Source organism: Schistocerca cancellata, chromosome 4 (genome assembly GCF_023864275.1).
Source record: "Schistocerca cancellata isolate TAMUIC-IGC-003103 chromosome 4, iqSchCanc2.1, whole genome shotgun sequence".
NCBI classification, from domain to species: domain Eukaryota; kingdom Metazoa; phylum Arthropoda; class Insecta; order Orthoptera; family Acrididae; genus Schistocerca; species Schistocerca cancellata.
In genome coordinates this window covers 887,554,705-887,581,945 of record NC_064629.1, presented here as the reverse complement: position 1 = coordinate 887,581,945, position 27,241 = coordinate 887,554,705, and positions in this window count along the sequence as shown.

Genomic DNA, 27,241 nt, shown 5'->3' with positions numbered 1-27,241 from the left:
AAGCAAATAAACAGCAGCCACACAGGGCCGAAAGGGCTAATATTGGAGAGCCAGTCGTGCACACTGTCCCTCTCCTGGCCATACGTTTTGTTTACTGTCTTTTAGTAGTTTCATCTTCCCACTCTGTCTGTGAGGCCAAGAACGCAGTTGCCTACACGCTTGAGGCAACCCGCTTGACAATCAGATGCAGTATGGCAGTTTTCGAAGACCCAATCCGGGAGCCGACTTTGCTCCGGCTGTGGATAACATCAGTTGCCCGCCAGATTACATTAGACACTCATTTAAGAAAAGGTAATGAGATCCTTTATGGCGGGTGAAAAGTGTTTGCTGGACCACTGCACGACTATGCTTGCACTCTGCCAGGATACGAAATTTCTCAAACTTTCAACGCTCTCCTGCATTCACAGCCAAGGCGTTCTCTACTGCTGGCCGTATATTTCGTTCTAATTCTAAGCACTACATTGTGGGTAAGCAATTCCCCAGCACACGGTGGTCCTGCAGGTAAAGTGCAGGCCAATGTGTAGCAGAGAGACAGTGTGGTGATGAACTCCACTGGCGTCTTCCAGTTCGTCGTGAAGGACTCAGTCACGACCTACAACCGTTCATATCACATAACGCGATTTAGATCAGTTATTACGAACAATCAGGAAATGTGTTGCTAAACATCAGCGCCGGACAGTGGAGTTTCACCAACAGACAAACCTTTTGGAATGCCGCTGGTTGCAAGCTTTGCTATTGTTTCCCTGGAGTTAGGGAACAGCCAAATGCACTTTTCTGCGCAGAAAAATGTGTATTTAGTGAAAAGTAAGTACGTGTAACTAAAAAGAAAATACTGTATATTAAATAGTCGTTATTTTTTAATACTGTCACGTCGTAACAACACTCAAGTCCAAATCTGAAAGAAGAGTCGCCAGTGAAATACAAGACGTCGCATTTGAGGCACGTTTATAACGAACACCAATGTACAGGCAGAACAGAACTGACCTCCTGGATGGAGAGCGCAGATGTTCAGACGGACGCTGAATATTCTTATTCGGTCATCCAGATTTGGGTTTTCCGTGAGTTCCTTAAATCAACAAGTGCCGGGGTGATTTCTCTGGAATGGCACGGTCGCTCTCCTTTCCCATTCATAACCAGTCTAATACTGTGCTCTGGCACCAATGATCTCGTCGACACGACGTTACACGTTACTTTTTCTTCCTTCCTTCCTTCGAATATTCTAGAATATTCCAGAAAATACAAACATTACAAATTTAAGATATTTCAAGCACCTCCCATAACTGATGAATTCTTAGGAACAAATAACTGATGGCTTTCGAGTTTGATTGGCGGCTTGCAACACTCCAGACAGCGACGCTAACCATTTCGTCACACTGCACGAACCATAGATCACGGCATTGCTCCCCCTCGTAAATAAACAGAGAACTCCGTTTCAGGAGTTCTGACTGTGGCACACTACAGCGCCCCAGGTATAAATCTGGTCAATGGTCATCTCTATGGTGGCGCTGGACGGTCCTCTCGTTCTGGTGGTCTTCACTATGACCTACGTGAAGGTAGCTTCTCCCGTCGAAGTTTCGTGATCGTCGAGTGGATCTTTTAGTTTTCTTGAACCTCTCATCGTTGATCTGCGCCAATGGACTGTAGTAGAGTATCATGCGGAGGACATGGACGAAGACTCTGACCTTCTGTCTTTTTGATGAGTTGTCATAATCCTCGACTTCATTGCGACCAAGGATACGATACGGCCGAAAGTAGTAGCTTTTCAGACAGTCTCAATTTCTGCATAGGAGGAAATATTCGTAACAAGTCCCACTGGTTATGACTGACTAGTCACTGATTGGGGTTGTAGTGCTCTCGGTATTTCTCCTGGGCGTCAAGAACCCGTATGCTTCTTCGATCGTGGTGTTAAAGTGTTTCACGATGTCGCTTTGAGTATCTTCTGGTTGAAACAGAAACGGTGTATCCATTGTTGTTTCCGCCTCGCGGTGGAAGAGAAAGAACGGCGTGAATCCGGCAGTGTCTTCCTTTTGCTGTGTTCTATGTGAATGTCAAAACAGGCACTACTGTATCCCAATCTCTGTGCTCTACATCGCATCCAGAGGATATCTGCCAACGTCTTAATAAAGCGTCCTGTGTGGCCATTCTACTATGGATAGCAGGTAGTATCATCCAGTGAGTGGGATCGAAATGTGAAATCAACTCTGATTCTGGTGTCGACTGAAAGACTTTCCAAAGATCAGAGGTCATCACATATTGTGTTCTTTTACGAGGAACTATGCAATTTTCGGAGCTACGGAGCCGGCACAGGTTTAGTGACGCCGATGATGGTGAGGTAGTCAGGGCAAAATGTTACCCATCGATTCCCGTTTTTCGATTCCGGGAACCTCCTCATCCTTTAACGGATCGGTAGAGACCTGGCCAGTGACACCTGAGTCTGATTTGGTATAGAGTCTTCAATGAATCCAATGCAACCAGATACTTAAGTGTCGTTGAAATACCTCAGGATAACTGGCTAGAGATGAGCTGGGATAACGAGTAACCATTTCCGTCACGTTGGACCGCAGTTCCTCTTATATGTACAATGTTCCGCTCGGTAATGGGAATCCTCATTTGGTCAGTTCCTCCTTTATCAAGGCCTCTACAGTTTTCAGCAATGCTGAATTTTCACTCTGTTCACCATTAATGCCGTTTACTGCAGCGATGACAGAGATTTCATCAACGCTGCAGTGTCCTGTCAAAGCATTCCTTTCAGGACAGTCAGCATCCTTGTACTGACGTAGGTTGTACATCACTGTGATGACTTACTCCTGAAGCGTCAGTGACCATCTAGTCAGTCAGCGTGACGGATCTCTCAGACTAGTTAGCCAGCGTAGAGTTGATGACCTAGATTAATGCAAGGCACTCGTTGTCGGTTGTAAAGTACTTAATCTCGGGCTTGGAGAGTAACTTTTCAATGCCTTGTTGGGTTTGCACTGGAACCGCGCCTATCCCATAAAGAGTACCTTCAGTCTAAAGCTCTCTCTTGGTTTCATCGTCGTACTGGAGAAGAGGTTAGCGCCTTCTCAGGGGCACGAAGAGATCTTCCATGCGCATGGCTACAGGACAATTTTGCTTCTCCCTGCAGCAATTCTTAGCCGGTGACATGACTTGGTAATATAAGAAATTTATGAATCACCGGCAGTACGAGTACATTCCGTGCAAACATCTCACGTCATGAATGAGTGGAGAAGTTGATAAATCTGTGACTGCTTTTGTTTTCCTCCTGATCGTGACACACTCTGACACCATTCACTAGGATTCACGAGGTTTTTAATTCTTGGGCGGCGGAGACGTTAAGCGGACGCCTACAGGCAGAACACACTATCTCCCGATTGTCGGGTGGCTTAGGTGTTCTTCGAATGTTGTCGAAAAAACAACAATTTCATCCAGGTAGCAAAGACATGTCGGCCATTTAAGGTGACGACGCAGGTTGTTCATCATACAATCGACAGTGGCTGGAGCGTTACACAGTCCTAATGGCATAAATTTAAACACATTGAACTCTTCAGGTGTTCTGAAGGCAGACTACTACCTGTAAGCTTGTCTTGTCGGCAGCCTGTCCCCATGTCCGAAGTTGAAAAATACTTTGCTGCTTCCAAGCAGTATATTGTGAAATCAGTGTGCGGACATAGACAGACATCTGTCAGCGTGATTGTGTTCAGCCGTCGGTTGTCGGCGCAGGAACGCCGTGCACCGTCCTTCTGCACAAGGATCACTGCAGAGGGAGGAGGACTCTCTGAAGATCCAGTCATATCATCTTGCAGTAACTTCTCCATTTTTTCCCAAATTACCCGTTGTTCAGCCGGTGACAGAAGAGCTGTGGGAAACTGGTGGATGATCCGCGATGTGGACAAAGTGTTTTACCATGGACGGCTTGAACTGTCTTTTCTTGATTCTGGATCTCGTAGCAACCAAAAATTGAAGCTTTTATCTATCATTGGCCGACGTTGTTCCTCAGTCAGGCAAGATCCCATTTGCATTTCTATAGTAGCTTCCTAACCTGCGTTTTCCGAAGTGGTAGCAGAGGATAATTCTTCGCCAGTGACAATAAAATGCCCTTCATGGACTGGTTCTGGTGTCCCTGTGCACATAGCTTTAGGGATGAGTTGTGGCTGCTCGTGACAATTAGTTATCCATATCTCTCTTTGACCACTTACAATGTTTATGATCGTCGCTGGCATATAGATATTTTTTGTGAACTGGAGTGGTGGTTCATTGAACCCTCTGCCAGGCACTTTATTGTGAATAGCATAGTAATCAGGTAGATGTAGATGCAGATGTAGCTTTTCGAAAGCGACGAAAGCTTCCAGTAGTCTCAACCGACTACTGGAAACCGTGTCACTGATGATAGCGAGATAACAAAGTCTTCAACGGAAAAAAACCGACCAGAGAATTTTTTTAGGTGTTCTTATTGTGATAGCTTCGTCATTCTCTATCTCTGATCTTCCACTGTCTATAACTGTTTGTGATACTTGAAAGAGGTCCTATCGGAGTTTATAAATATGACCACATTCTATTAAGACGACAAAATCAAAGGTCTGTGTTGTTTTACTGATAGTAATACCTGCAAAGCACATTCCAGTCATCTGGACATATTTCGCAGTTGCAATTTTCAGCACAATCGCTCTCATATCACGGAACAGTGTCGTCTTTTGCTGATGACGACAAGCATCCGATTTCACAGAAAAGGAATACTCTGAGTCGACAAACAGCCGAACAGAGTGGCCATTGATAATGAGGTCATTGAGATTTCCTGACATCTTAGCGACTGTCGTCTAGAAATGATTTCTTGTGGCTGCCTCACCTCCGTAGATTGTTGCCTCGTTTATTTTCCCTGAATTAGGTGTCAAAGCGAGCAACTGGAACTCTTTATGTCGACGGTGAACCACTGCGATTTGTTGGGAAGCAACGTCATCGAGCCTGCCACGACAGGCCGTCACACAAGTCAGCTGTAAAGGTCTGCAATTCACTGGCTTGAACAGAACTGTTGGACTAGTCTAAGTCTGGTGGCGTAGTAGTCGTCGAAATCTCGCCTTCTTTCTCTTCAGTACCGTAAAATGTATCCAGAGCGTTCACAGTGGAAACGCACTGGCGTTTTGTCCTGTGTCCTCCAAATGCTTTTTCTTCTATGGAGGATGATACTTGGCGTCAGAGTTGGTTGTATCTGCGTTGATGGCAGCAAGGGAGGGGAAGAAAACCAAAGTGCACTCCGTGTGCATACCGGGGGGAGTCATTCCAGATGTGGAAAGGGTCCTTCCGGATGCCATGAAGGGTACAGGGTGCACCCATCTGCAGGTGGTCGCTCATGTCGGCACCAATGATGTGTGTCGCTATGGATCGGAGGAAATCCTCTCTGGCTTCCGGCGGCTATCTGATTTGGTGAAGACTGCGAGTCTCGCTAGCGGGATGAAAGCAGAGCTTACCATTTGCAGCATCGTCGACAGGACTGACTGCGGACCTTTGGTACAGAGCCGAGTGGAGGGTCTGAATCAGAGGCTGAGACGGTTCTGCGACCGTGTGGGCTGCAGATTCCTCGACTTGCGCCATAGGGTGGTGGGGTTTCGGGTTCCGCTGGATAGGTCAGGAGTCCACTACACGCAACAAGCGGCTACACGGGTAGCAGGGGTTGTGTGGCGTGGGCTGGGCGGTTTTTTAGGTTAGATGGCCTCGGGCAAGTGCAGAAAGGGCAACAGCCTCAACGGGTGCGGGGCAAAGTCAGGACATGCGGGGACCAAGCAGCAATCGGTATTGTAATTGTAAACTGTCGAAGCTGCGTTGGTAAAGTACCGGAACTTCAAGCGCTGATAGAAAGCACCGAAGCTGAAATCGTTATAGGTACAGAAAGCTGGCTGAAGCCAGAGATAAATTCTGCCGAAATTTTTACAAAGGCACAGACGGTGTTTAGAAAGGATAGATTGCATGCAACCGGTGGTGGAGTGTTCGTCGCTGTTAGTAGTAGTTTATCCTGTAGTGAAGTAGAAGTGGATAGTTCCTGTGAATTATTATGGGTGGAGGTTACACTCAACAACCGAGCTAGGTTAATAATTGGCTCCTTTTACCGACCCCCCGACTCAGCAGCATTAGTGGCAGAACAACTGAGAGAAAATTTGGAATACATTTCACATAAATTTTCTTAGCATGTTATGGTCTTAGGTGCAGATTTCAGTTTACCAGATATAGACTGGGACACTCAGATGTTTAGGACGGGTGGTAGGGACAGAGCATCGAGTGACATTATACTGAGTGCACTATCCGAAAATTACCTCGAGCAATTAAACAGAGAACCGACTCGTGGAGATAACATCTTGGACCTACTGATAACAAACAGACCCGAACTTTTCGACTCTGTAAGTGCAGAACAGGGAATCAGTGATCATAAGGCCGTTGCAGCATCCCTGAATATGGAGGTTAATAGGAATATAAAAAAAAGGGAGGAAGGTTTATCTGTTTAGCAAGAGTAATAGAAGGCAGATTACAGACTACCTAACAGATCAAAACGAAAATTTCTGTTCCTACACTGACAATGTTGAGTGTTTATGGAAAAAGTTCAAGGCAATCGTAAAATGCGTTTTAGACAGGTACGTGCCGAGTAAAACTGTGAGGGACGGGAAAAACCCACCGTGGTACAACAACAAAGTTAGGAAACTACTGCGAAAGCAAAGAGAGCTTCACTCCAAGTCTAAACGCAGCCAAAACCTCTCAGACAAACAGAAGCTAAACGATGTCAAAGTTAGCGTAAGGAGGGCTATGCGTGAAGCGTTCAGTGAATTCGAAAGTAAAATACTAGGTACCGACTTGACAGAAAATCCTAGGAAGTTATGGTCTTACGTTAAATCAGTAAGTGGCTCGAAACATCATGTCCAGACACTCCGGGATGATGATGGCATTGAAACAGAGGATGACAAGCGTAAAGCTGAAATACTAAACACCTTTTTCCAAAGCTGTTTCACAGAGGAAGACCGCACTGCAGTTCCTTCTCTAAATCCTCGCACCAACGAAAAAATGGCTGACATTGAAATAAGTGTCCAAGGAATAGAAAAGCAACTGGAATCACTCAACAGAGGAAAGTCCACTGGACCTGACGGGATACCAATTCGATTCTACACAGAGTACGCGAAAGAACTTGCCCCCCTTCTAACAGCCGTGTACCGCAAGTCTCTAGAGGAACAGAAGGTTCCAAATGATTGGAAAAGAGCACAGGTAGTCCCAGTCTTCAAGAAGGGTCGTCGAGCAGATGCGCAAAACTATAGACCTATCTCTCTGACGTCGATCTGTTGTAGAATTTTAGAACATGTCTTTTGCTCGAGTATCATGTCGTTTTTGGAAACTCAGAATCTACTATGTAGGAATCAACATGGATTCCGGAAACAGCGATCGTGTGAAACCCAACTCGCATTATTTGTTCATGAAACCCAGAAAATATTAGATACAGGCTCCCAGGTAGATGCCATTTTCCTTGACTTCCGGAAGGCGTTCGATACAGTTCCGCACTGTCGTCTGATAAACAAAGTAAGAGCCTACGGAATATCAGACCAGCTGTGTGGCTGGATTGAAGAGTTTTTAGCAAACAGAACACAGCATGTTGTTCTCAATGGAGAGACATCTACAGACGTTAAAGTAACCTCTGGCGTGCCACAGGGGAGTGTTATGGGACCATTGCTTTTCACAATATATATAAATGACCTAGTAGATAGTGTCGGAAGTTCCATGCGGCTTTTCGCGGATGATGCTGTAGTATACAGAGAAGTTGCAGCATTAGAAAATTGTAGCGAAATGCAGGAAGATCTGCAGCGGATAGGCACTTGGTGCAGGGAGTGGCAACTGACCCTTAACATAGACAAATGTAATGTATTGCGAATACATAGAAAGAAGGATCCTTTATTGTATGATTATATGATAGCGGAACAAACACTGGTAGCAGTTACTTCTGTAAAATATCTGGGAGTATGCGTGCGGAACGATTTGAAGTGGAATGATCATATAAAATTAATTGTTGGTAAGGCGGGTACCAGGTTGAGATTCATTGGGAGAGTCCTTAGAAAATGTAGTCCATCAACAAAGGAGGTGGCTTACAAAACACTCGTTCGACCTATACTTGAGTATTGCTCATCAGTGTGGGATCCGTACCAGATCGGGTTGACGGAGGAGATAGAGAAGATCCAAAGAAGAGCGGCGCGTTTCGTCACAGGGTTATTTGGTAACCGTGATAGCGTTACGGAGATGTTTAACAAACTCAAGTGGCAGACTCTGCAAGAGAGGCGCTCTGCATCGCGGTGTAGCTTGCTCGCCAGGTTTCGAGAGGGTGCGTTTCTGGATGAGGCATCGAATATATTGCTTCCCCCTACTTATACCTCCTGAGGAGATCACGAATGTAAAATTAGAGAGATTAGAGCGCGCACAGAGGCTTTCAGACAGTCGTTCTTCCCGCGAACCATACGCGACTGGAACAGGAAAGGGAGATAATGACAGTGGCACGTAAAGTGCCCTGCGCCACACACCGTTGGGTGGCTTGCGGAGTATAAATGTAGATGTAGATGTAGATAGGGTGTTGCGTTGCCGTTTAATGGCTGCGACATAAGCCTCAGTTTACCGACTCCACTCTTCTTGAAGCGTATCACTGGTGACGGAGATTTGTGCTGAAGATCGATACAACTCGTGTTCAACATTTTATTTTACCTCCTGACGTATCAGATGGCACCTTTCTCTTGCTTAGTCGGTCCGATGGTTCTGGTTGCCTCTTCCGATCCAACCTGGCATTTGAGAGGGGCGAAGTAATGGTGCGACCTTTCACAACTGATATAGGGACCACATTTGGGAGAAGGCCTTACGTCTGTTTTCCGGTTCTATTGTGTTGTATTTCCTCGAAGTGCTGACATTACTTGACGAATTACACGGTAGTTGCGACATACGTGATCAGAAGAGCTTGTTTTCCTGGTACACGACTTCTGCAACTCCTTTCGTCAAGTGAGAGATTTTGTCAGGTTGTGTCATATTTGGATTCATAATGTGGCACGAAACCGAAAACTTCTGTGTGCACAACTGTGTCGTTACGCCAGACGTTGGCGACTATTCTTCAATTTTTCTTCCGATAAGCGGATTTGTTGGTGATCGTTGGAGCCATGGCGATGTAGATGTTTTCAAATACCCGGTGTCTTCACGAAACAGTGTCACGTCGTAGCTACACTCCAGTCTATATCTGGAAGCAGGGACGTCAATGAAATACAACACTTAGCATTGAAAGCTCATTTACAACGAACACCAACATACGGCCAGAACAGAACAGACCTCGTGGAGAGTGCAGCTATTTATAGAAGAATCGAACACTCCAGAATGCAGATATTTATACAGTTATCGATTTCCAGAATATACAAGATTTACAAACATATGGAATTTCAAGAACTTTGGAGAAATGATAAAAACAATATAACAAATAATAACTGGTGGTCGCGTTTGGACTGGCGGCCCGCAGCATGCCAGCCAGCGATGCGATCATTGTGCCACACTGCAAGTTCCACAATTCGCTACAATAAAACACTAATAATGGTTTTTCGAGAAGGTACATAAATATTTGAGATAACGAACTTATATCCGTACACATTTAATTTACAAATGGTACTTATGGGTATAGATTTGTATTTGATGCTTTATATATGAATAAAATGATATATGAATAAAAGTTAATTCATTTTTTGTTGTCGTTTTACTGTGCTCATTTCTTTCCCCACGAGTGTATTTTAAGCGAGATAATTGTAGTTTTCGTCCAGATATTTTAGGTTCATACTGTCAACCAACATAACTGTGATACTGCACGATACTCCTAATGGCGCCCTCGCGCTGGTCGCTGCTTTGTGTTTCTAATCGAGAAACCACCCGATGTCACGTACGCTATTGTGTAGTCAGCTGCAAACAAGGTCGATGCAGATGAATAGATAGGAAACACTAATGACACGAAATGTTAGCTCTCTTCCGGGAAGCGAATAACTGACAATGGAGTGCCACGGTACTGATCCAAACGTATCAGCTACAATCTTAGCAGTTTTAGCCTCTTTTATATTCGCTAAAGACTTTTTAGGAATCTGCTGTATTTTTGCCCTGTGCCAGTTTTAGTTCTCAGTAATATTCCATGTCTGCTCATCATTATTTCAGTAACGACTCTCTTATTGATTCACATATATACATCTATTGAACAGAGGGCTAACAAGCCACGTAAAGAATAAGTTTTCACAGCAACAGAAACAGCGCAGAGGGCCATTCGATGGTTTTTTGTCAAAGAACGACAAGAGTTAAGTTTATTCTACAGACAGAAAATATATAATAGCCGGAATTTCATGCCATTATTATGTTGGTGCATAAGTTCGTAGCGTTTTTCCTTAAGTTTAATAAACAAAACGGTTACAAATAACAGAGATTTCGATAATCAACAGTATATTCTCCTTCACCATTGATAGTAGTCTGCCAACGCTGGGCTAATTTTTCGATTCCGTAACTATAAAATCACGTGGTTCTGAGGCGAAAAACCCGTCGAGCCTATATCGGAGAAGAGTTTCATCCGGAAAGGATGTTCCTTGAGGATTATTCGACAGAGAGCGGAAAAGGTGAAAATATGAGGGCGCAAGATCATATGAATAAGTTGGGTGCGGAATAACTTCCCAACCAAATACTGGACAGTGTTTTTTGTCAGTCAAGCAGAATGCAGTTGGGCTTTACCGTGGAGTAGCTTCACTTCAGCAGCCTTCCTGGTCGTTGTTCTAGAGCTGCGTCTGCAAGACGTCTCATTTCTTGAGAGTAAATGTCAGCTGTGATGTCTACACCTCGGGGAAGCATTTCGTAGTACACCATACCATCGCTGGTCCACCAGATGCATAAGGTTTTCTTTTGTGGAAGTCTTTGTATGGTGAGTGGCTGTTTCGTTTGGGCTTAAATACTCCTTTCCTTCCATTATGCTAACATAAAGAGACCATTTCTCGTCACCAGTAACAGTACGGGATAGGAATGGTCTGGTCTTATCTCGAGCCAGTTGATGATGAGCAAATAGACATGTGCATATGGCCACGCACAGATTTTTGTGATTTTGATTTAGAGCATGCGGTACCCATACACCCTATTTATGAACCTTCCCCACTGCATGCAGATGTCGCACGATGGTGGAATGATCGCAGTTCATCACGATTGTCAGTCCTCGAGTACACTGACCTGGATCATTGTGCATTAATGCTTTTAAACGATCTTCATCAAGCCCCGAATGTCTTCCTAAACGCGCTAATGTTAAAAAGGTCCTCCTTGAAATGTGAAAACCATTTTCTTGCCGTGCTTTGTCCAATGACGTTTTCCGTATATACGACGCAAATTTTCTGGCTGCCTCCGCTGAAGTCAGTCCTCTACTGAACTCAAACAGATGAATATGTCGGAAATGTTCCGATTTCTCCACGTGACACTCCGTTTTCTAGTGTCCACAGCTCCACTCACTACCTCCAACCGATAAAATGACCATATGTAAACTGAAAGAGCAACAGTGAACTACAAATAAAAAAGGACAATCGATGAATAAACCCGTAGCAACCAGAATACCAACGCGCAAAACGGAACGGCTACGAACTTGTGCACCAACCTAATACTTCATTACATTCATGACGTCTTGGCATGAAACTTCGCTTCAAAGGCCCCGGATTTTTGTATTCTTCTCTACCGTCTCTGTGAATGAAACGTAGAAAACGCGCCTAACAACGGCTGAATTACAATGTCAATAATTAAAATTGTACGAGATATATGAAGGGCCTTACCGTCTAAAGACGCAGCTTTTGCACGAGCAGAGAATTGAATAAGTATGTTTCATAGTGCGAACAAAGTAACGAAAACGCGTCACAGCAGAGAAACATGTTTTCACTGTAATTTTCCAAGAGATGAAAACTTACTCTACATGAAAGGAAAAGTGAAACGCTCACAAGATGTGGTCAGACGACAGTGTAACTTCATACTCACGAACACAGTCGACGGCTTGCAAATTGCCAGGCTGGAATTCTTTCTGACAAGTTGAATGATCACCAGAGGTAATTTGTGTTGCTGGTGCTTAATGTTGTTACGAACCATGGCAGGGTATACAAGGAGACTGAACAGCGTTATATGATGAGTATTCACTGTGAAGAATACTGAGTCACTGAGTACTCGAGTGAAACAATATCATCACCGTGTGACAGAATATGTGGGTTTCCACTTGACTTGCTGGTCAGATCATGCAGTATCCTGGTTCAAATGGCTCTGAGCACTATGGGACTGAACATCTGTGGTCATCAGTTTCCTAGAACTTAGAACTACTTAAAAATAATTCAAATGGCTCTAAGCACTATGGGACTTAACTTCTGAGGTCATCAGTCCCCTAGAACTTAGAACTACTTAAACCTAACTAACCTAAGGACATCACACACATCCATGCCCGAGGCAGCATTCGAACCTGCGACCGTAGCGGTCGCCCAGTTCCAGACTGAAGCGCCTAGAAACGCTCGGCCGCACCGGCCGGCCCAATACTTTGGCTTTAGGGTATTTGGATGTGAGAGCGGCTTGATTCAAAAATGGTTCAATTGGCTCTGAGCACTATGGGACTTAACATCTATGGTCATCAGTCCCCTAGAACTTAGAACTACTTAAGCCTAACTAACGTAAGGACAGCACACAACACCCAGTCATCACGAGGCAGAAAAAATCCCTGACCCCGCCGGGAATGGAACCCGGGTACCCGGGCATGGGAAGAGAGAACGCTACCGCACGACCACGAGCTGCGGACAGCGGCTTGATGCTGGACTGCATGGAAACGTGAGAACAAACGTTTACGTCTTCAGTGTTCCAGTAGATCATGTCTGACCACAATAAGGAAGGTCTGCTGCACTATGCCCCTTCACATCTGCACATGCCTTCCGAGAACAAGTAATGAGTTACCAGCAAAGTTCTGTTTAGTGCCATGCCGTTTCTCAGAAATTAGCAGCAGCTGTCTCATACGTAGGCTGCCGTTAATGGCACAACACAGTCGACTGCGTTTGGAATGGTGTCGTTACCAGAGAGCTGCTGACAAATAACGCCGTTTTGTGTTCAGCGGTGATTCGTGGTAATGCACTACTCCAGGTGATTATTGCAGATGAGTTTGTTGGCGATCTGGTGAGAGGTATCATTTTTCTGGTGCTTTGGAGAACCACAGCGGTGTTACTCCTGCCGTCATTGTGTGAGGGGTCACTGGGTATGATTTCAGATTACGGCTGGTAGTGATTGAGGGAACTCTCATGGCACGGAGGTACCTCACTGTCATCCTGCATCCTCTCAAGCGTTAGTATGATGATGCCATTTTGTTTTTAGCAGGACAAGGCTCAAACACATACGAAACGGGTATCCATGAATTGTGATGTTGAGATATTCCCATGAAAAGCAGGAGGCCCAGCTCTGTCCGCAGTGGAACATACAGGGTGTTTCACTAAATGTGTCTGCCTCTCTAAGTTACGAAGTAATAGGCGACGGAAATATTTATTGCGGTAGGTCACCATAAGAAACGTTACACTGTCTGCGGAGCTATGAACATAGTTTATAGTGTTATTATCCAAAGAGTTACAGCCAAAAGATACAATTTTTTTTAAATGGAACAATAGTTGTTTCTATTATACACTGGAATCAGTCACACCAGGCCATGGTATCTTTCCGTTTTGAGCTATCGTGACTGGAAACGATCACAGTATGTGTATTACCACATCAGGAAATAACTTGGATGGTACTAGAGGGAGATCTGACATTCTGGGTCAGGCAGGACCGTACGGAAGCACACCTAGAGCAGACGGCAATGTGATGTATGCTGTGAACACGTATTTCGCCTAAGGACACCAAATACAAGAAAAATCAGTGCTCGTATGGGACCATGTAGTCATTCACCACTCACTCCATTTACTAATGGAACAGGACCGAAATCAACGAATGATTTACCGACATCACTAACCTTTTCGTTGAAATCAGCGAATATAGTACCGAAATTCATCCTTTTATCCACCTATCGGAAATCTGCCTCGACCATATTTCTCCACTGACCATCTCTATGGACCATCAATCTTCATTGACCATTATTCTTCATTGACCGTCATTCTCTCCACAGGCCATCAGTTCCGAGGAGAATTGAAAATATAGACGAAAACATGTAACAGCTCCACATCAGCTATCGACACATGTGGTAGGGACGACTGTATTGGACCCTCGACTTAGTGTAATATGACGTGTACTATAATTATGCTTCAACAAGTATCAACTCGCAATCCAAACATTTTTGCATCCATAAACTTGTCCTGAGAAAAGCGGAGATACATTCTGCTATGTCAGCGACATAGAGCATGCATGGTGATTGTGAAAGTATTGATCCCACTGACTAAGTACCTTTGGTTGTTGAAACAAGTGGAAAATTGATACATCCACAGGAAAACATGGTATTCCACCATAGTGTCACATAATTCTCACTATGTGGCACCACAAGATAAAAGCTAATATCCAAGGATAGAGACAGTCATGTGATGCACAGGAGAAAAGGAATAAAGCAATCTTCTGTTTACTGCTTAACCATCAATGATTACAGACAATGTGAGTTGGAGAAAGAAGTGTGAAGAACTGTGCAGTACAGGTTCAATCTAAATATCAAGATGGATCTACTATTAGACAACGTAAACTTGCCTTACCTGCACAAGAAGAAAATTGTTTGATACTTTTTGATATTATAAATACCACGTTTGCGGCTACTACCGTCTGAAAAATAATGATGACTGATTTTATTGTCAGGCCGAGTGAATCCCACGCCAGACATCCCTACCTCAGATTAATCTGAGGAGACAGTGGGAATCGAACCTCTATCTTTCTGCCCCAAAGTCGGTGATGCTAACAATTTCGCTATGGTCGATTTTACTGTGTATTTGTGAAAGTGTAGAACATTGAAAAATAGCACTAATGCTTTTATCTTACTTCTTTTATCTGAAAGTCAGTTGATGGTTGACCATTAATCTAATAGATTATTATGTTGATCTTTGTGAAACACTTGAGCTAACCTGTGTGAAACGAGAAATAATACAACACACACTTAAAGGGTGTTCATTGAAAGAGTAAATCACGAAAGCAATGAAATTCACTGATGGGACTACAGTATTCGACATAAACAGTTGTGTGCATGTGTGTGTGTGTGTGTGTGTGTGTGTGTGTGTGTGCGTGCGCGCGAGCGCGCGCGCGCGCATGTGCACACTTAGATAATTCATAGACAAATGTCTGTGACCTTTACCATATTCGAATTTCGTGGAAATAATGCATACCTTTAACCTGTGTGTGTGTGTTTGTGTGTGTGTGTGTGTGTGTGTGTGTGTGTGTGTGTGTGTGTGTTCACTGATTGAAAAAATATGCATTTTTTAATTTACTGCCCACCACTATCTTTTTAATTTTTCTTAATTTCCGACTCGCTTTTCTAATTTCCCAAAATTCACCTTCTTGAGCACATCATGCATTCAAGATCAATGACAATGTCATGCACGCTCATGTCAAGCCCAAAGTCAAAGGTTATTGGCACCTGCCCCTGAATGTGGGCACCTCAAAGGTCCATTTTATGTCACAATCGGCATGGTCTCCCTACTGACGATGGGCTTGTATTTTTATTATTATTTTTTATCCATTTAATTCACCTGGTAAGATAATGGTCATCTACTTCTATCTAATCCTTACTGAATCAACGTTACAATTTGTATAGCGTATGAACAATACATCATGATGACGATGACAATGATAATAATAGTAATATAGTAATTATTACCTGTAAATTAAGGTATGTCAGTCATATTAACTTTTTGTTAAGCAATTACCTCACTGCGTTCTTGTTCACTGTGAGGAATGATGTCTGATAAATATGTACGGTGGAGAAAAAGCTGACTGGTCAGAGGGATAGCGATAAATAACAGAGTAAGATTAGCAGATGAGGTGGATGAATGTAAACAGAAACAGAAATCGACGATAAAAGCATGGATAGTTTAGAGTGTGAGAGAGCTATTGAACCTCTGTTGGAGAAGAAGAAAACAACATGGACATGCCGAGAGGGAAGCTACGCTGACGATAACAGACAAAGACTTATCTCCTGTTGAATGGAGAGTAGTTTTTGATATGACGCATTTGCAGGATAATTCGTTTCAGTGTAGTATGGGTGCAATGGCGAGGCTGATGAAACTTGAGAAGGATTTGGTACAAAGCCGTAGAGGCCGTCGCGCAGGTTCTCGCTGTGGAGAAGAGATGCTATATCCCATTGCTGGTCATAAGTACGACAGTAGCTTAAATAAGAAAGAAGAAAATCTTAAAGTAAACGAATCCTGCAATGAACTATTGTCACTGGCAAGAAAGGGAGAAACACGGCGGAAATGACCAGAGAAAGGATCACGCTGGCGTAACGTCAGAAAAATCAGTATTCAAACGTCGTATGAAGATCCCGAAATGCAAGTCAGTGGTAACTACGAAGAGTTAGTGTTATTCCAGTGTTAATTTCTGTCGTGACATGAATCACCTCAGTACAAATGACAGCTCCACCAGAGCACTGTCGTTTTATATCTTGCGTACGTGATACTACCGTTGTCTGTATATGTGCATATCGCTATCCCATGACTTTTTTCATCTCAGTGTGTTTTACGCAAGTATTTGTAGCTCTTGGAGTCCTCTGGAGGTTCCGCTATTTGTGAGTGTTAAACCACATCACAGTAGTAAAGATCGGGGAAATTTTTCTTCAGTTCTATTTTCAAATACTTTTCTAAATTGTGGGATATGCATTTGAGCAAAAAAGAGATTTCCTGCTTACTGTAATAGCTTGACCCTCCAATGCAGATGGTCATCCAAGATTGTGCCGAGGTATATGCTATTTTAATAGGGCAGTTGGAAACCATTAACAAATATTGGAGGAACAGTTTCCCAAAAATGTCCGCTAATCTAGTTTTGATGGGATATACGGATGGCGTGTGATACCTTTTAGTTTAGTTTAAGACAAAGGTTTTATGCGTATCGTAAGGTCGTCAAAAATGTGTGTGAAATCTTATGGGATTTAACTGCTAAGGTCGTCAGTCCCAAAGCTTACACACTACTTAACCTAAATTGTCCTATGGACAAACACACCCACACCCATGCCCGAGGGAGGCCTCGAGCCTCTGCCGGGACCAGCTGCACAGTCCATGACTGCAGCGCCCTAGACCGCTCGGCTAATCCCGCGCGGCACAAAGGTCGTCAGTCATACCAATTACAGCAGCAGAAATGTTCTTAGATCTGGCGCTTAGATACAGCAGCTGTCATCAGAATATAAATGATACTTACAAGAATGAAGAACAAAAGAAATCTCATTTATGTATAGCGAGAAAAACAAGAGACAACGACTGAACCCTGCAGAAGACATGTTTCCATAATGTATTCTCCAACCCCCAGACAAGTCGCTGATGTTTGTTTTCGAAGTACGTGACGTTCCAGAATATTGCACTAACTGCGAATTTCATCTGCTTCGTTTTAATAAGGCACATATCGAAAGTAAGAGTATCAACAGCCTTGCTGAGATGAAGAGATGTTAAAATGATTACGTCGCCTGTTCATGGAACGTTTAATGTCGGCCGTCATTTTAATTTACGCAGTCTCTGTGCACAGTATTTTCAGGAGCCTGATGGAAATATATCGTGGATGTTATAAGGTAATCGGACAGCTATTTATGAACACTGTACTTGAAGGGTTTAGGTACTGAGAGTTATATGCTGATCGGCCTGTAATGACCATTTGATTTTGGGAGATCATTCTAGGGAATTCTTTGCTTCGCCTCAAAAGATGGAGATGGAAGATGTCTGTGAGAACTAGGGTAAAAGTATCGGCAGCAGTTGCAATCATACTTGCACTCACTCCTTTGTTATCTTCTGCTATAGAAGATTGCTTCCCGTAGTGCATGTGTAGAGGCTACAAAACCAGCATCAAACTTTGCCTTTGGTATGCCTGAGTTGAGCAGTTTTTTCAATATGTTGCCTTATTCTACAGAACAGAGCTGGCCTGCCCGATTTTGGCGCTGCACGCGTTTTCACTTTATTCCGCAGCCTCCTGTACACATCATCTCCTTCAGGCACTAGATTTCACTTTAATCTTCTACGTGCAAAGCCCCTTTCGTTCGTTATTTATTATTGTACCGTAGTCATCCACGGAACAGGAGTTCTCTTTCCTTTGACAGATTGTTTGGGGACATGTTTGTTATACAAAGTCTGCCACTGAATTTAAAAAGTCATGTTGTAGGGTTACATGGTTAAGTCTTCTAAGTTTCTGTTGGTCAGTAGGTAGATTCTACTTGCGAATCTGGAGTACATTAAGAATGTCACATCACGTCGACGTGACCTGGAACACAAATGTGACTGACGCAAAATTCTTTATCTGTATTCTTTGTTGCTATTATACCTACAAGAGCGTGGCTAAGTAATGTGTGATGTGTTGGACCTAGAGGTATAATACCAAATCATTAGAGTGGAGCGGTCTCGTTGAATCTTTTACAGATCGATATTTTAACTATAGTTCTACACTACTGGCAATTAAAGTTGCTACACCAAGAAGAAATGCAGATGGTAAACGGGTATTCATAGGAGAAATATATTACACTAGAACTGACGTGTGATTACATTTTCATGCAATTTGGGTGCATACATCCTGAGAAATCAGTACCCAGAACTTCTGGCCGTAATAACGCCATTGATACACCTGGGCATTGAGTCGAACAGAGCTTGGATGGCGTGTACAGGTACAGCTGCCCAAGCAGCTTCAACTGCCTTATTGTGACGAGCCAATTGCTTGGCCACCATTGACGAGACGTTTTGAATTGGTGAGAGATCTGGAGAATGTGCCAACCAGGGCAGCAGTCGAACATTTTCTGTATCCAGAAAGGCACGTGCAGGACCTGCAACATGCGGTCGTGCATTATTCTGCTGAAATGTAGGATTTCGCAGGGATCGAATGAAGGGTAGAGCCACGGGTCGTAACACATCTGAAATGTAATGTCCACTGTTCAAACTGCCGTCAATTCGAACAAAAGGTGACCGAGACGTGTAATGGCACCCCATACCATCACGCCGGGTGATACGCCAATATGGCGGTGACGAATACACGCTTCCAGTGTGCGTTCACCGCGATGTCGCCAAACACGGAAGCGACGATCATGATGCTGTAAACAGAACCTGGATTCATCCGAAAAAATGACGTTTTGCCGTTCGTGCACCCAGGTTCGTCGTTGGGTACACCATCGCAGGCCCTCCTGTCTGTGATGAAGCGTCAAGGGTAACCGCAGCCATGGTCTCCGAGTTGATAGTCCATGCTGCTGCAAACGTCGTCGAACTGTTCGTGCAGATGGTTATTGTCTTGCAAACGTCCCCGTCTGTTGACTCAGGGATCGAGACGCGCCTGCACGATCCGTTACAGCCATGCGGATAACATGCCTGTCATCTCGACCGCAAGTGATACGAGGCCGTTGGGATCCAGCACGGCGTTCCGTATTACCCTCCTGAACCCAGCGATTCCATATTCTGCTGACAGTCATTGGATCTCCACCAACGCGAGCAGCAATGTCGCGATATTGTAAACCGCAATAGCGATAGGCTGAAATCTGACCTTTATCAAAATCGTAAACGTGATGGTACGCATTTCTCCTCCTTACACGAGGCATCACAACAACGTTTCACCAGGCAACGCCGGTCAACTGCTGTTTGTGTATGAGAAATCGGTTGGAAACTTTCCTCATTTCAGCACGTTGTAGGTGTCGCTACCGACGCCAACCTTGTGTGAATGCTCTGAAAAGCAAATCATTTGCATATCACAGCATCTTCTTCTTGTCGGTTAAATTTCGCGACTGTAGACGTCATCTTCGTGGTGTAGCAATTTTAATGGCCAGTAGTGTATATCTTCTAAACAACTGCATGCTCCTACTGTGACGTTTGTGAGGACAAGGCTGATTCGAATGACGATACTACGTCGAGTTTAGGTTGTTTATAGATCACTCCTATTACAAATTTGTGGTTAGATACTTGTATTTTGAGGAAAAAGAATTCTGCTTCCCTTTCAGTATTTTCATTGGATGTACTTAGTATCTTCTGTTTAAGATCAGAACGAACATGTGCACCCACACAGTACTCACGATGATCGACTATTAGAAGCGTAAACCTTCTGTGTTGAGCAGGGTCCCAAGAGATGTTTAGTTTGAGCCACATCTCCGACAGAAGAATTACTTGGCAATTCGACAGGTCGCACAAGTCGTAAAACTCGTCGAACCGAACTCTGGTCAACTGTACGTTGGAATGAGCCACAAGCAAGTCGCAGGTGTGTCCCATTGTGACGGCCCGAAGGCTGAATTTCGCTGCCCCCACCTGCTAATCGGAAGGTAAAAAGACCTGACTTTTACGATGGTCGCCCAGAAAGTAATGCACCAATTTTTTTTCTCAGCGGAAAACAATACTACGAATGCAAAACATTACGTACGTATTATTTGAAGTCTCCTAAGTAAGCGGGCCAAGTTTCCATCACTTCCGACAAAAAGCGTAGCTGCAGGACAGTTTCAACATCGCGTCTGTAAGTGATGTACGTTACAAGCAATATGCCGTCATTGAATTTATCACTGCAGAGAAAGAAGCTGTGGAGAATATTGTGAAACGCTTGTGCAAAGCATATGGAACATTTACTGCCGACAGAACTACAGTTACTGAGCGCCTCACGTAGGAAAACTGCCCAATATTCAGCCGTTCTGCGCATCCCCTTCCATAAAACGCTGGCAGCCAATAAGATTCATTCCCTTTGCGAGTGGCTAGCCGCGAGTTACGAGAATCTCTCTCATGCAAGCTGCACTGTTGCTATACTTCGCAACAATGCAATTTAATTCACAGAGCGAGCGTACTAGTTACTCAATTATTGGTGTTATTTTCTTGTTGCCATATAGCTGTAAACGTCTGTCTTTAAACGTGTTAGTGCGATTTCCAAATAAATATGTCACGTTACGGCAATAAACAGGAACAGGCGAGGGGGATTATTTATCTTCTTTACAACTTCTTCAGACGTGAATCTGAAAGTGGGACTCCCATTGACGACATTTCGAAGACACAAAAACGGACTGCAGAAGCGTTTGGTGTCGGTAAGAGAACTGTACAGTGAATTAATGTCAGGAGAAGCTGGTTTCGTGTCGCCTGGAAAGCGTCATAATCGCAAGAAACCTGTTACACAAATGGATGGTTTCGACAAGGAGTTTCAAGCGCCCCGTCTTTGAAATGTGTATGAATGGTGAATATCCGACTTCACAAAAACATGTTAAACTTGTGAATGACAAAACTAGCTTCAGAGGAAGTGCTTCATCAATGTAAAGAATTTTGAAAGCCGTTGGTTTCAAATATGTTAAAAGTTGTGATGAGAGAAAATTTCTAATGGAATGAAGTGACAAAGCTGCAGCACGAGCCACATTCCTGAGAAAGATGCACGAAATCAGGCAAGGAAGATCAACAGCGCATTAGCTGGATGAAAGATTTGTGAATCAAAACCATTTCAGGAAAAGCTGCTGGAAAATGAGTGATGGTAGTGGCGGTTTTAACGTTCCCATAGGAAAAGGTTCTCTTATAATTACTCTCCATGCTGGCTCTTCTTCCGGTTTTGTTCCTGAGAGTAAACTTGTTTTTATATGTAAGAAAAACAGCAGTGACTACCATTGGGAAACGGACGCTGTTACTTTCAAGAAGTGGTTCACTGAACAGTTCTTACCATACCTGGATCCGCAATCTGTCATTGTAATGGGAAACCGTGACAGGGAAAACATCGAGTACAAACACCAGGAAAGCGGATATAGTGCTCTTGCTTAAAAATAAAAATACTGCGCACAGTATTAGCCAGACCCGTGCGAAATTCTTGCAGCTCGTCAATTTAAACAAGTCACGTGAGAAAACGTACGAACTTGACTTACTTGCACATAAATGTGGTCACACAGTTTCGAGGTTACCACTGTATCACTGCCAGTATACCCCGATCGAGTTCATTTGGGCTCAGGTTAAAGACTTGTGCATGAAGCAATAGACAACATATCCCCTTCAGCGTGGGCAGATTGTGTGCAGCACGCTTAAAAATTTCAGGAAGATGACTTTGATAGGGAGGTGAAGATGGATAGAAGCCTTGTACCCATAATCGTAAATCTGCAGTCATATGGTTCGAACACAGCCTCAGACCGCTATCACGATGGTATTAGTACGATGTAGACTCAGGAACAAAGGAAGGTAATAATAGTTCTTGTTTCTAAAGACTCATAATTTAAAAAAGTATTTTTGTGTCTCAAAATATCAGATGCAGTATATGAAAACGTCCTGGCCTTTATTGTATCCTAAGAAGTATGCAGGCATTAACTTTTTATGAGTGACATACCTATAATTTTCGATGTATTGCCCAAGGCGAATTAGCTAGCTACTATGTTAGTTGTGAACTTTAAGCTTTTTCCAGCGTTTACTATCGCCCGCCAGAATACAGCCGGATAAATTTGTCAAAAACTGCGATATTTTAACAGTTAAAAACTAACAACCTGTAATTTTCAAGGCACAAGTTGGAAAATATGTTAAAATAACAGGGAGGATTACCTGTCGAGACATCGGCCGTTTTCGAAGTACTTATAGGGCAGCATTCCCTCGAGTTATTCGAAGATGATGTAAGTTGTTTCGTTGTTCCGTGGATAACAAGTGTGGTCTCTAGCTGTACTGTGGAAAGTGTAGTTTACGCTCATAATAATGGTTTTCAGCGAAAAATACAACATACTGATCTTTTACACTATAGTGTTTCGCATTAATCTTTGCTACCAGTAATTCTTTTTGCACACAGTGATTTAGATATAACTACATTCAAATACACCCACATAAGCATATTATAAAATTTCACATTTTTAAAAAATTCTGTAGAGGACGAGTTGTCAAGGAAATATTATAATGGTTTCATTTTGTGTTTGAAATTAATTTTCTTATCCACTAGATACTTCACTTCAATGATCAAGTGGTGAAAGGTTTTTGTGGCAAAATACCTTACTCATTTCTGTGACCAGTATTATGGATCATGGGTTAGTGTAAGGAAAATATCTTCCTTTTATTGTAATGAACGCTAGCCTACCGTTGTTTTCGAACTTTAATTGATAACTGGAAACAACTGTTTAATGAGCTGCCTTCAACAAAATGGTTCAAATGGCTCTGAGCACTATGGGACTTAACATCTGAGGTCATCAGTCCCCTAGAGCTTAGAACTACTTAAACCTAACTAACCTAAGGACATCACACACATCCATGCCCGAGACAGGATTCGAACCTGCGACCGTAGCAGTCACGCGGTTCCGGACTGCAGCGCCTAGAACCGCATGGCCACCGCGGTCGGCTGCCTTCAACAAATTCTAGATTGGACATTACGTATTATTACAAGTTTCAGTGTGGAAACACTTTCTTCCTTTAGGAAAAGTTATCAAAAGCTATTATGCCATAACAATCTGCATCTCTGCTGTTACCCATAACGGGATAATTCGCAGAGCTTGGACGCTAAAGATTTGTAATCTGTAAATTTTATTTTGTGTTTTTATCTACAGGCGACTGTGTATTACAGTTTTCCTTATAATCGCACCAAAAGGACAAATATTGTAATCAATGTCGATATACTTGTCACTGGACAATAGTCTTTTTGAGAAAAATTGTACTTGACACATCAGCTGTTCTAGCCTTCCGGCATTACACGGAATAAAGCTGTTGAGCATCTGATGCAATGCTTCGACATTTGACTTAAGATTTCTCTTATGCAGGTGACTGATCGAATCAGTTATAACCAACACGGTTTGGCAACACGGACTTTTGTTTGCCTGCTCTCTGCCGCCACACTTACGCAAACCTCTCCCCCCCCCCCCACACTCCCCTATTGCTCCACCTCCATGCACAGAAGCGCCGTCTAACGTGATGCGAACTATAGTCACTGGGCACGGAGGGTGAGGTCATCACAAGGCGGTTCGGTGGAGCTCCACGATTTGCAGCGGACAGGGAGACCATCCACGGCTGTCACACCTGACGCACCTGACCTAACCCGCTAGGACTTTTACTTGTTTGGGCCATTGGAGGACGTCGTTCGTGGACCACATGTTGAGGAAGATGAGGAGGTGATAAACACAGTGAAGCACTGGCTCCGCTACCTGGACAAGGGTTGGTACCGACAGGGCATACACACCCTTGTTTCATGCTGGAGGAAGGCCACAGAATGGCATGGAGATTACGTAGAAAAATAGGGTGTGTAGATAGAACACCGTTCTTTCGTGTGTGTAATTCTCATTATGTTCAATAATAAATTGTTGAACAAAAATAATGAGGTTCTTACTTCCCGGGCAACCCTTCGTATCTAGGCTCAGGTGCTATCGTTACAAATTATGAGGTAGGAAAAGACCTGAATTTTATGAATGCTTCCATTTTTTTAATAAACAGTTAAGAAGTATTAGGAGATAGGGCTTAAATAAAACTCATTAATGGATACAGAAAGAACTGATACCGAAGCACTCGCCCCAATAGTTGATTGTGATACTATGCCACTTTCGGGATTCGGCAATGGACGGCGGCAGTTGATCGACCACAAGTTCCAGTGTTCAGGCCATTCTGAATGTGGTTTTTTGACTGTTTCTCACATCCGAGTAGGTGAATATCGGGCTGATGCCCGCGTCCCGCCTTAGTTACATGTTTTTCAAACATTTCGAAAAAGTTCAAACACTTTAACATGAGGTAACACAAGACACAGGCACAGGTACACAAATTCCGTTCCGAGTGGGAAGGCGTGGCAATAAGATTGGTGTCCGCCACCGCCTGCCACTAACACTGCCAAATCCAGGTTAACATGCTGACTCATTGGCGATACGCGATACGGTCAGGAAGAAGATAAAGGAGGGAGAGAAGATATGTGGGACTTACAGGCTACCGGTAGCACAAGTAAGGTGCCTAAAAACGTAAATTATTTGATAGTAAACGAACCAGCTTAGTTCTGTCGTGCAGTAAAACGATAAATATAATTAGTTATCTGTGTTCTAAGACACATTTTTCCACGCCACTTAAGTACACGATTGTTGTAGTTCCAGTTTTACACTGAAACGTAAAGATAATCGTGATTGTCGCTTTCCATTACGAAGACTAGACACTGGGTGGGCGGAGCAACAGCGAGAGGAGATTGACAAATGTGATGGCCCGCGGAACGGCGCGTATTGGGTGAGACGGGTGTCAGGGGTGGACTCTAAGCGGTATCGGCAGCCTCGGCGGCGGGGCGGTGTTTATAACGCGCCCATACAATATTTAGAGCGGCGCGTGGCCGGAGCGCCTTTGCCATGCAAAATCTAAGGCAGCTAGGCTCAGGTGCTCTGCATCAGGGATTGAATAGCAAATGCGGCCGGCCTGCACTTGGAATGCTCTCGGCCACACACTACGTGACTACCAGCGCTAAACGACCGTTCTCGCCGCAAAAAAGAAGACGTGTCGGTACGGGCCGCATCGGCAGTGCCCTGTGGGTGAGAGAGCGTCAGGGAAAACGAGGCGAGGGGCCTGGGCACCGTTCCAGTAATACCGCGAAACTCGCCACTACATCACCTACTCCTACAAGCCTTATCGGCACTTTGAGTACGTCAACCAATGACGGTCATTCCAAAAGCACAGCAATGAGAAGATGTAATACCATTATTTAAAAAAGATAATCGCTGTACCTGTGACTATTACCTCAACGTCTACCTCTATAAAACGTATGTGTGTGTGTGTGTGTAAGATATAACTTGTGATTTCCCTCTATGCTAGAGTTCTTTTCCCGTTCAATTCAGGGACGGTGCGTGGTTAGAATGACAACCTGTATCCTTGTGTGTGACCTATTATTTGCCAAATTCTTTATTCACGATCTTTACGAAATAGACACACAGAGCTTGAAGAACATTAGTATTTGCTTCCATGAATGATAGTTCTTGAAGTTTTCTAACCAGGTTCTAACGAGATATACGGCGTCTTCCTTCGAGTGTAGGGCAGTAAAGAGTTTTCAACGTTTCTCTAACAGTCTCTCTTCCGTCAGACAAGCCTGTGAAGAGTGTTGAAACTTCTGCCAGATTGGAACTCAGTGGCGGGTTGCTACAGGAACCTGGTACTTTCGCCTTTCACTGGAATGCGCTCTACGGACTGAGCTATCCAAGTGTGACTATTGACCTGTCCTCACAGCTTCACTTTCGTCAGTATCTTACTGCTGCATTCCTATCTTTGCAGAATTGCTCCTACTGTCAAGAGTGATTCAGGATGTACATCATACAGGATGTGTCACCTAACATTACCTCTGGAAACAATTCCTAAACCACAACAAACACGGAATAACCAATTCTGCAGACCTAAAGTGAGGCGAGGGGCTGGTGTACCTGGTTAATTCAAACCACTGAGAAATGCACGGAAGTATGATTTTCAACACATACTCATGTTTTTTTTAATGGAAACCTGTTATTATTTTTGTTACAACTGATAATAGAGAAAATACTTCATCATTGCCGTTTGTTTCATTATAAAATGATAATTGCATCCAGAATAATTTGTAACGTAAAGTTGACGCTTGAGTAACTCCTCAGCAGTTCAATCGTGTGTATCGGAGAGAACCGAATTAATTAGGGATACAGAAAGAACAGTAATGTAACGTAGGTACAGAAGAGACTTCAGCAGCACGTTACATCCACATGCTAAAATTATTATTAGTCTTTTTCCCAGAAGAATACTGTACGGCACTGATCTGTTAAAAGAAAATGTACATTAACATGAGAATTTAGTTAAACTTACAAATTTGTTTTTTTTTTTCAATTACAGAATGTAAAAGAGTGTGTCCTAACATTTCAGGCCAATAAATGTTCGAAATGGTGCCCATCATTTGCTGCACACGTTTGCAATCTACTGCGTAATGAATATCTTACACGACGCAGTACATCGGGTGTAGTGTTGCCGCACTCTGCGTCAATACGATGTTTCATATCCTTTCGGATTGTAGTCACATCACGGTACATGTTCACCTTTAACGTACCCCACAGAAAGAAGTCTAAAAGTGTAAGATCTGGAGAACGGGCTGGCCAATTTATGCGCCCTTCACGTCCTATAAAACGCCAGTCGAACATTCTGTCAAGGATCAGCCTAGCGTTCATTGC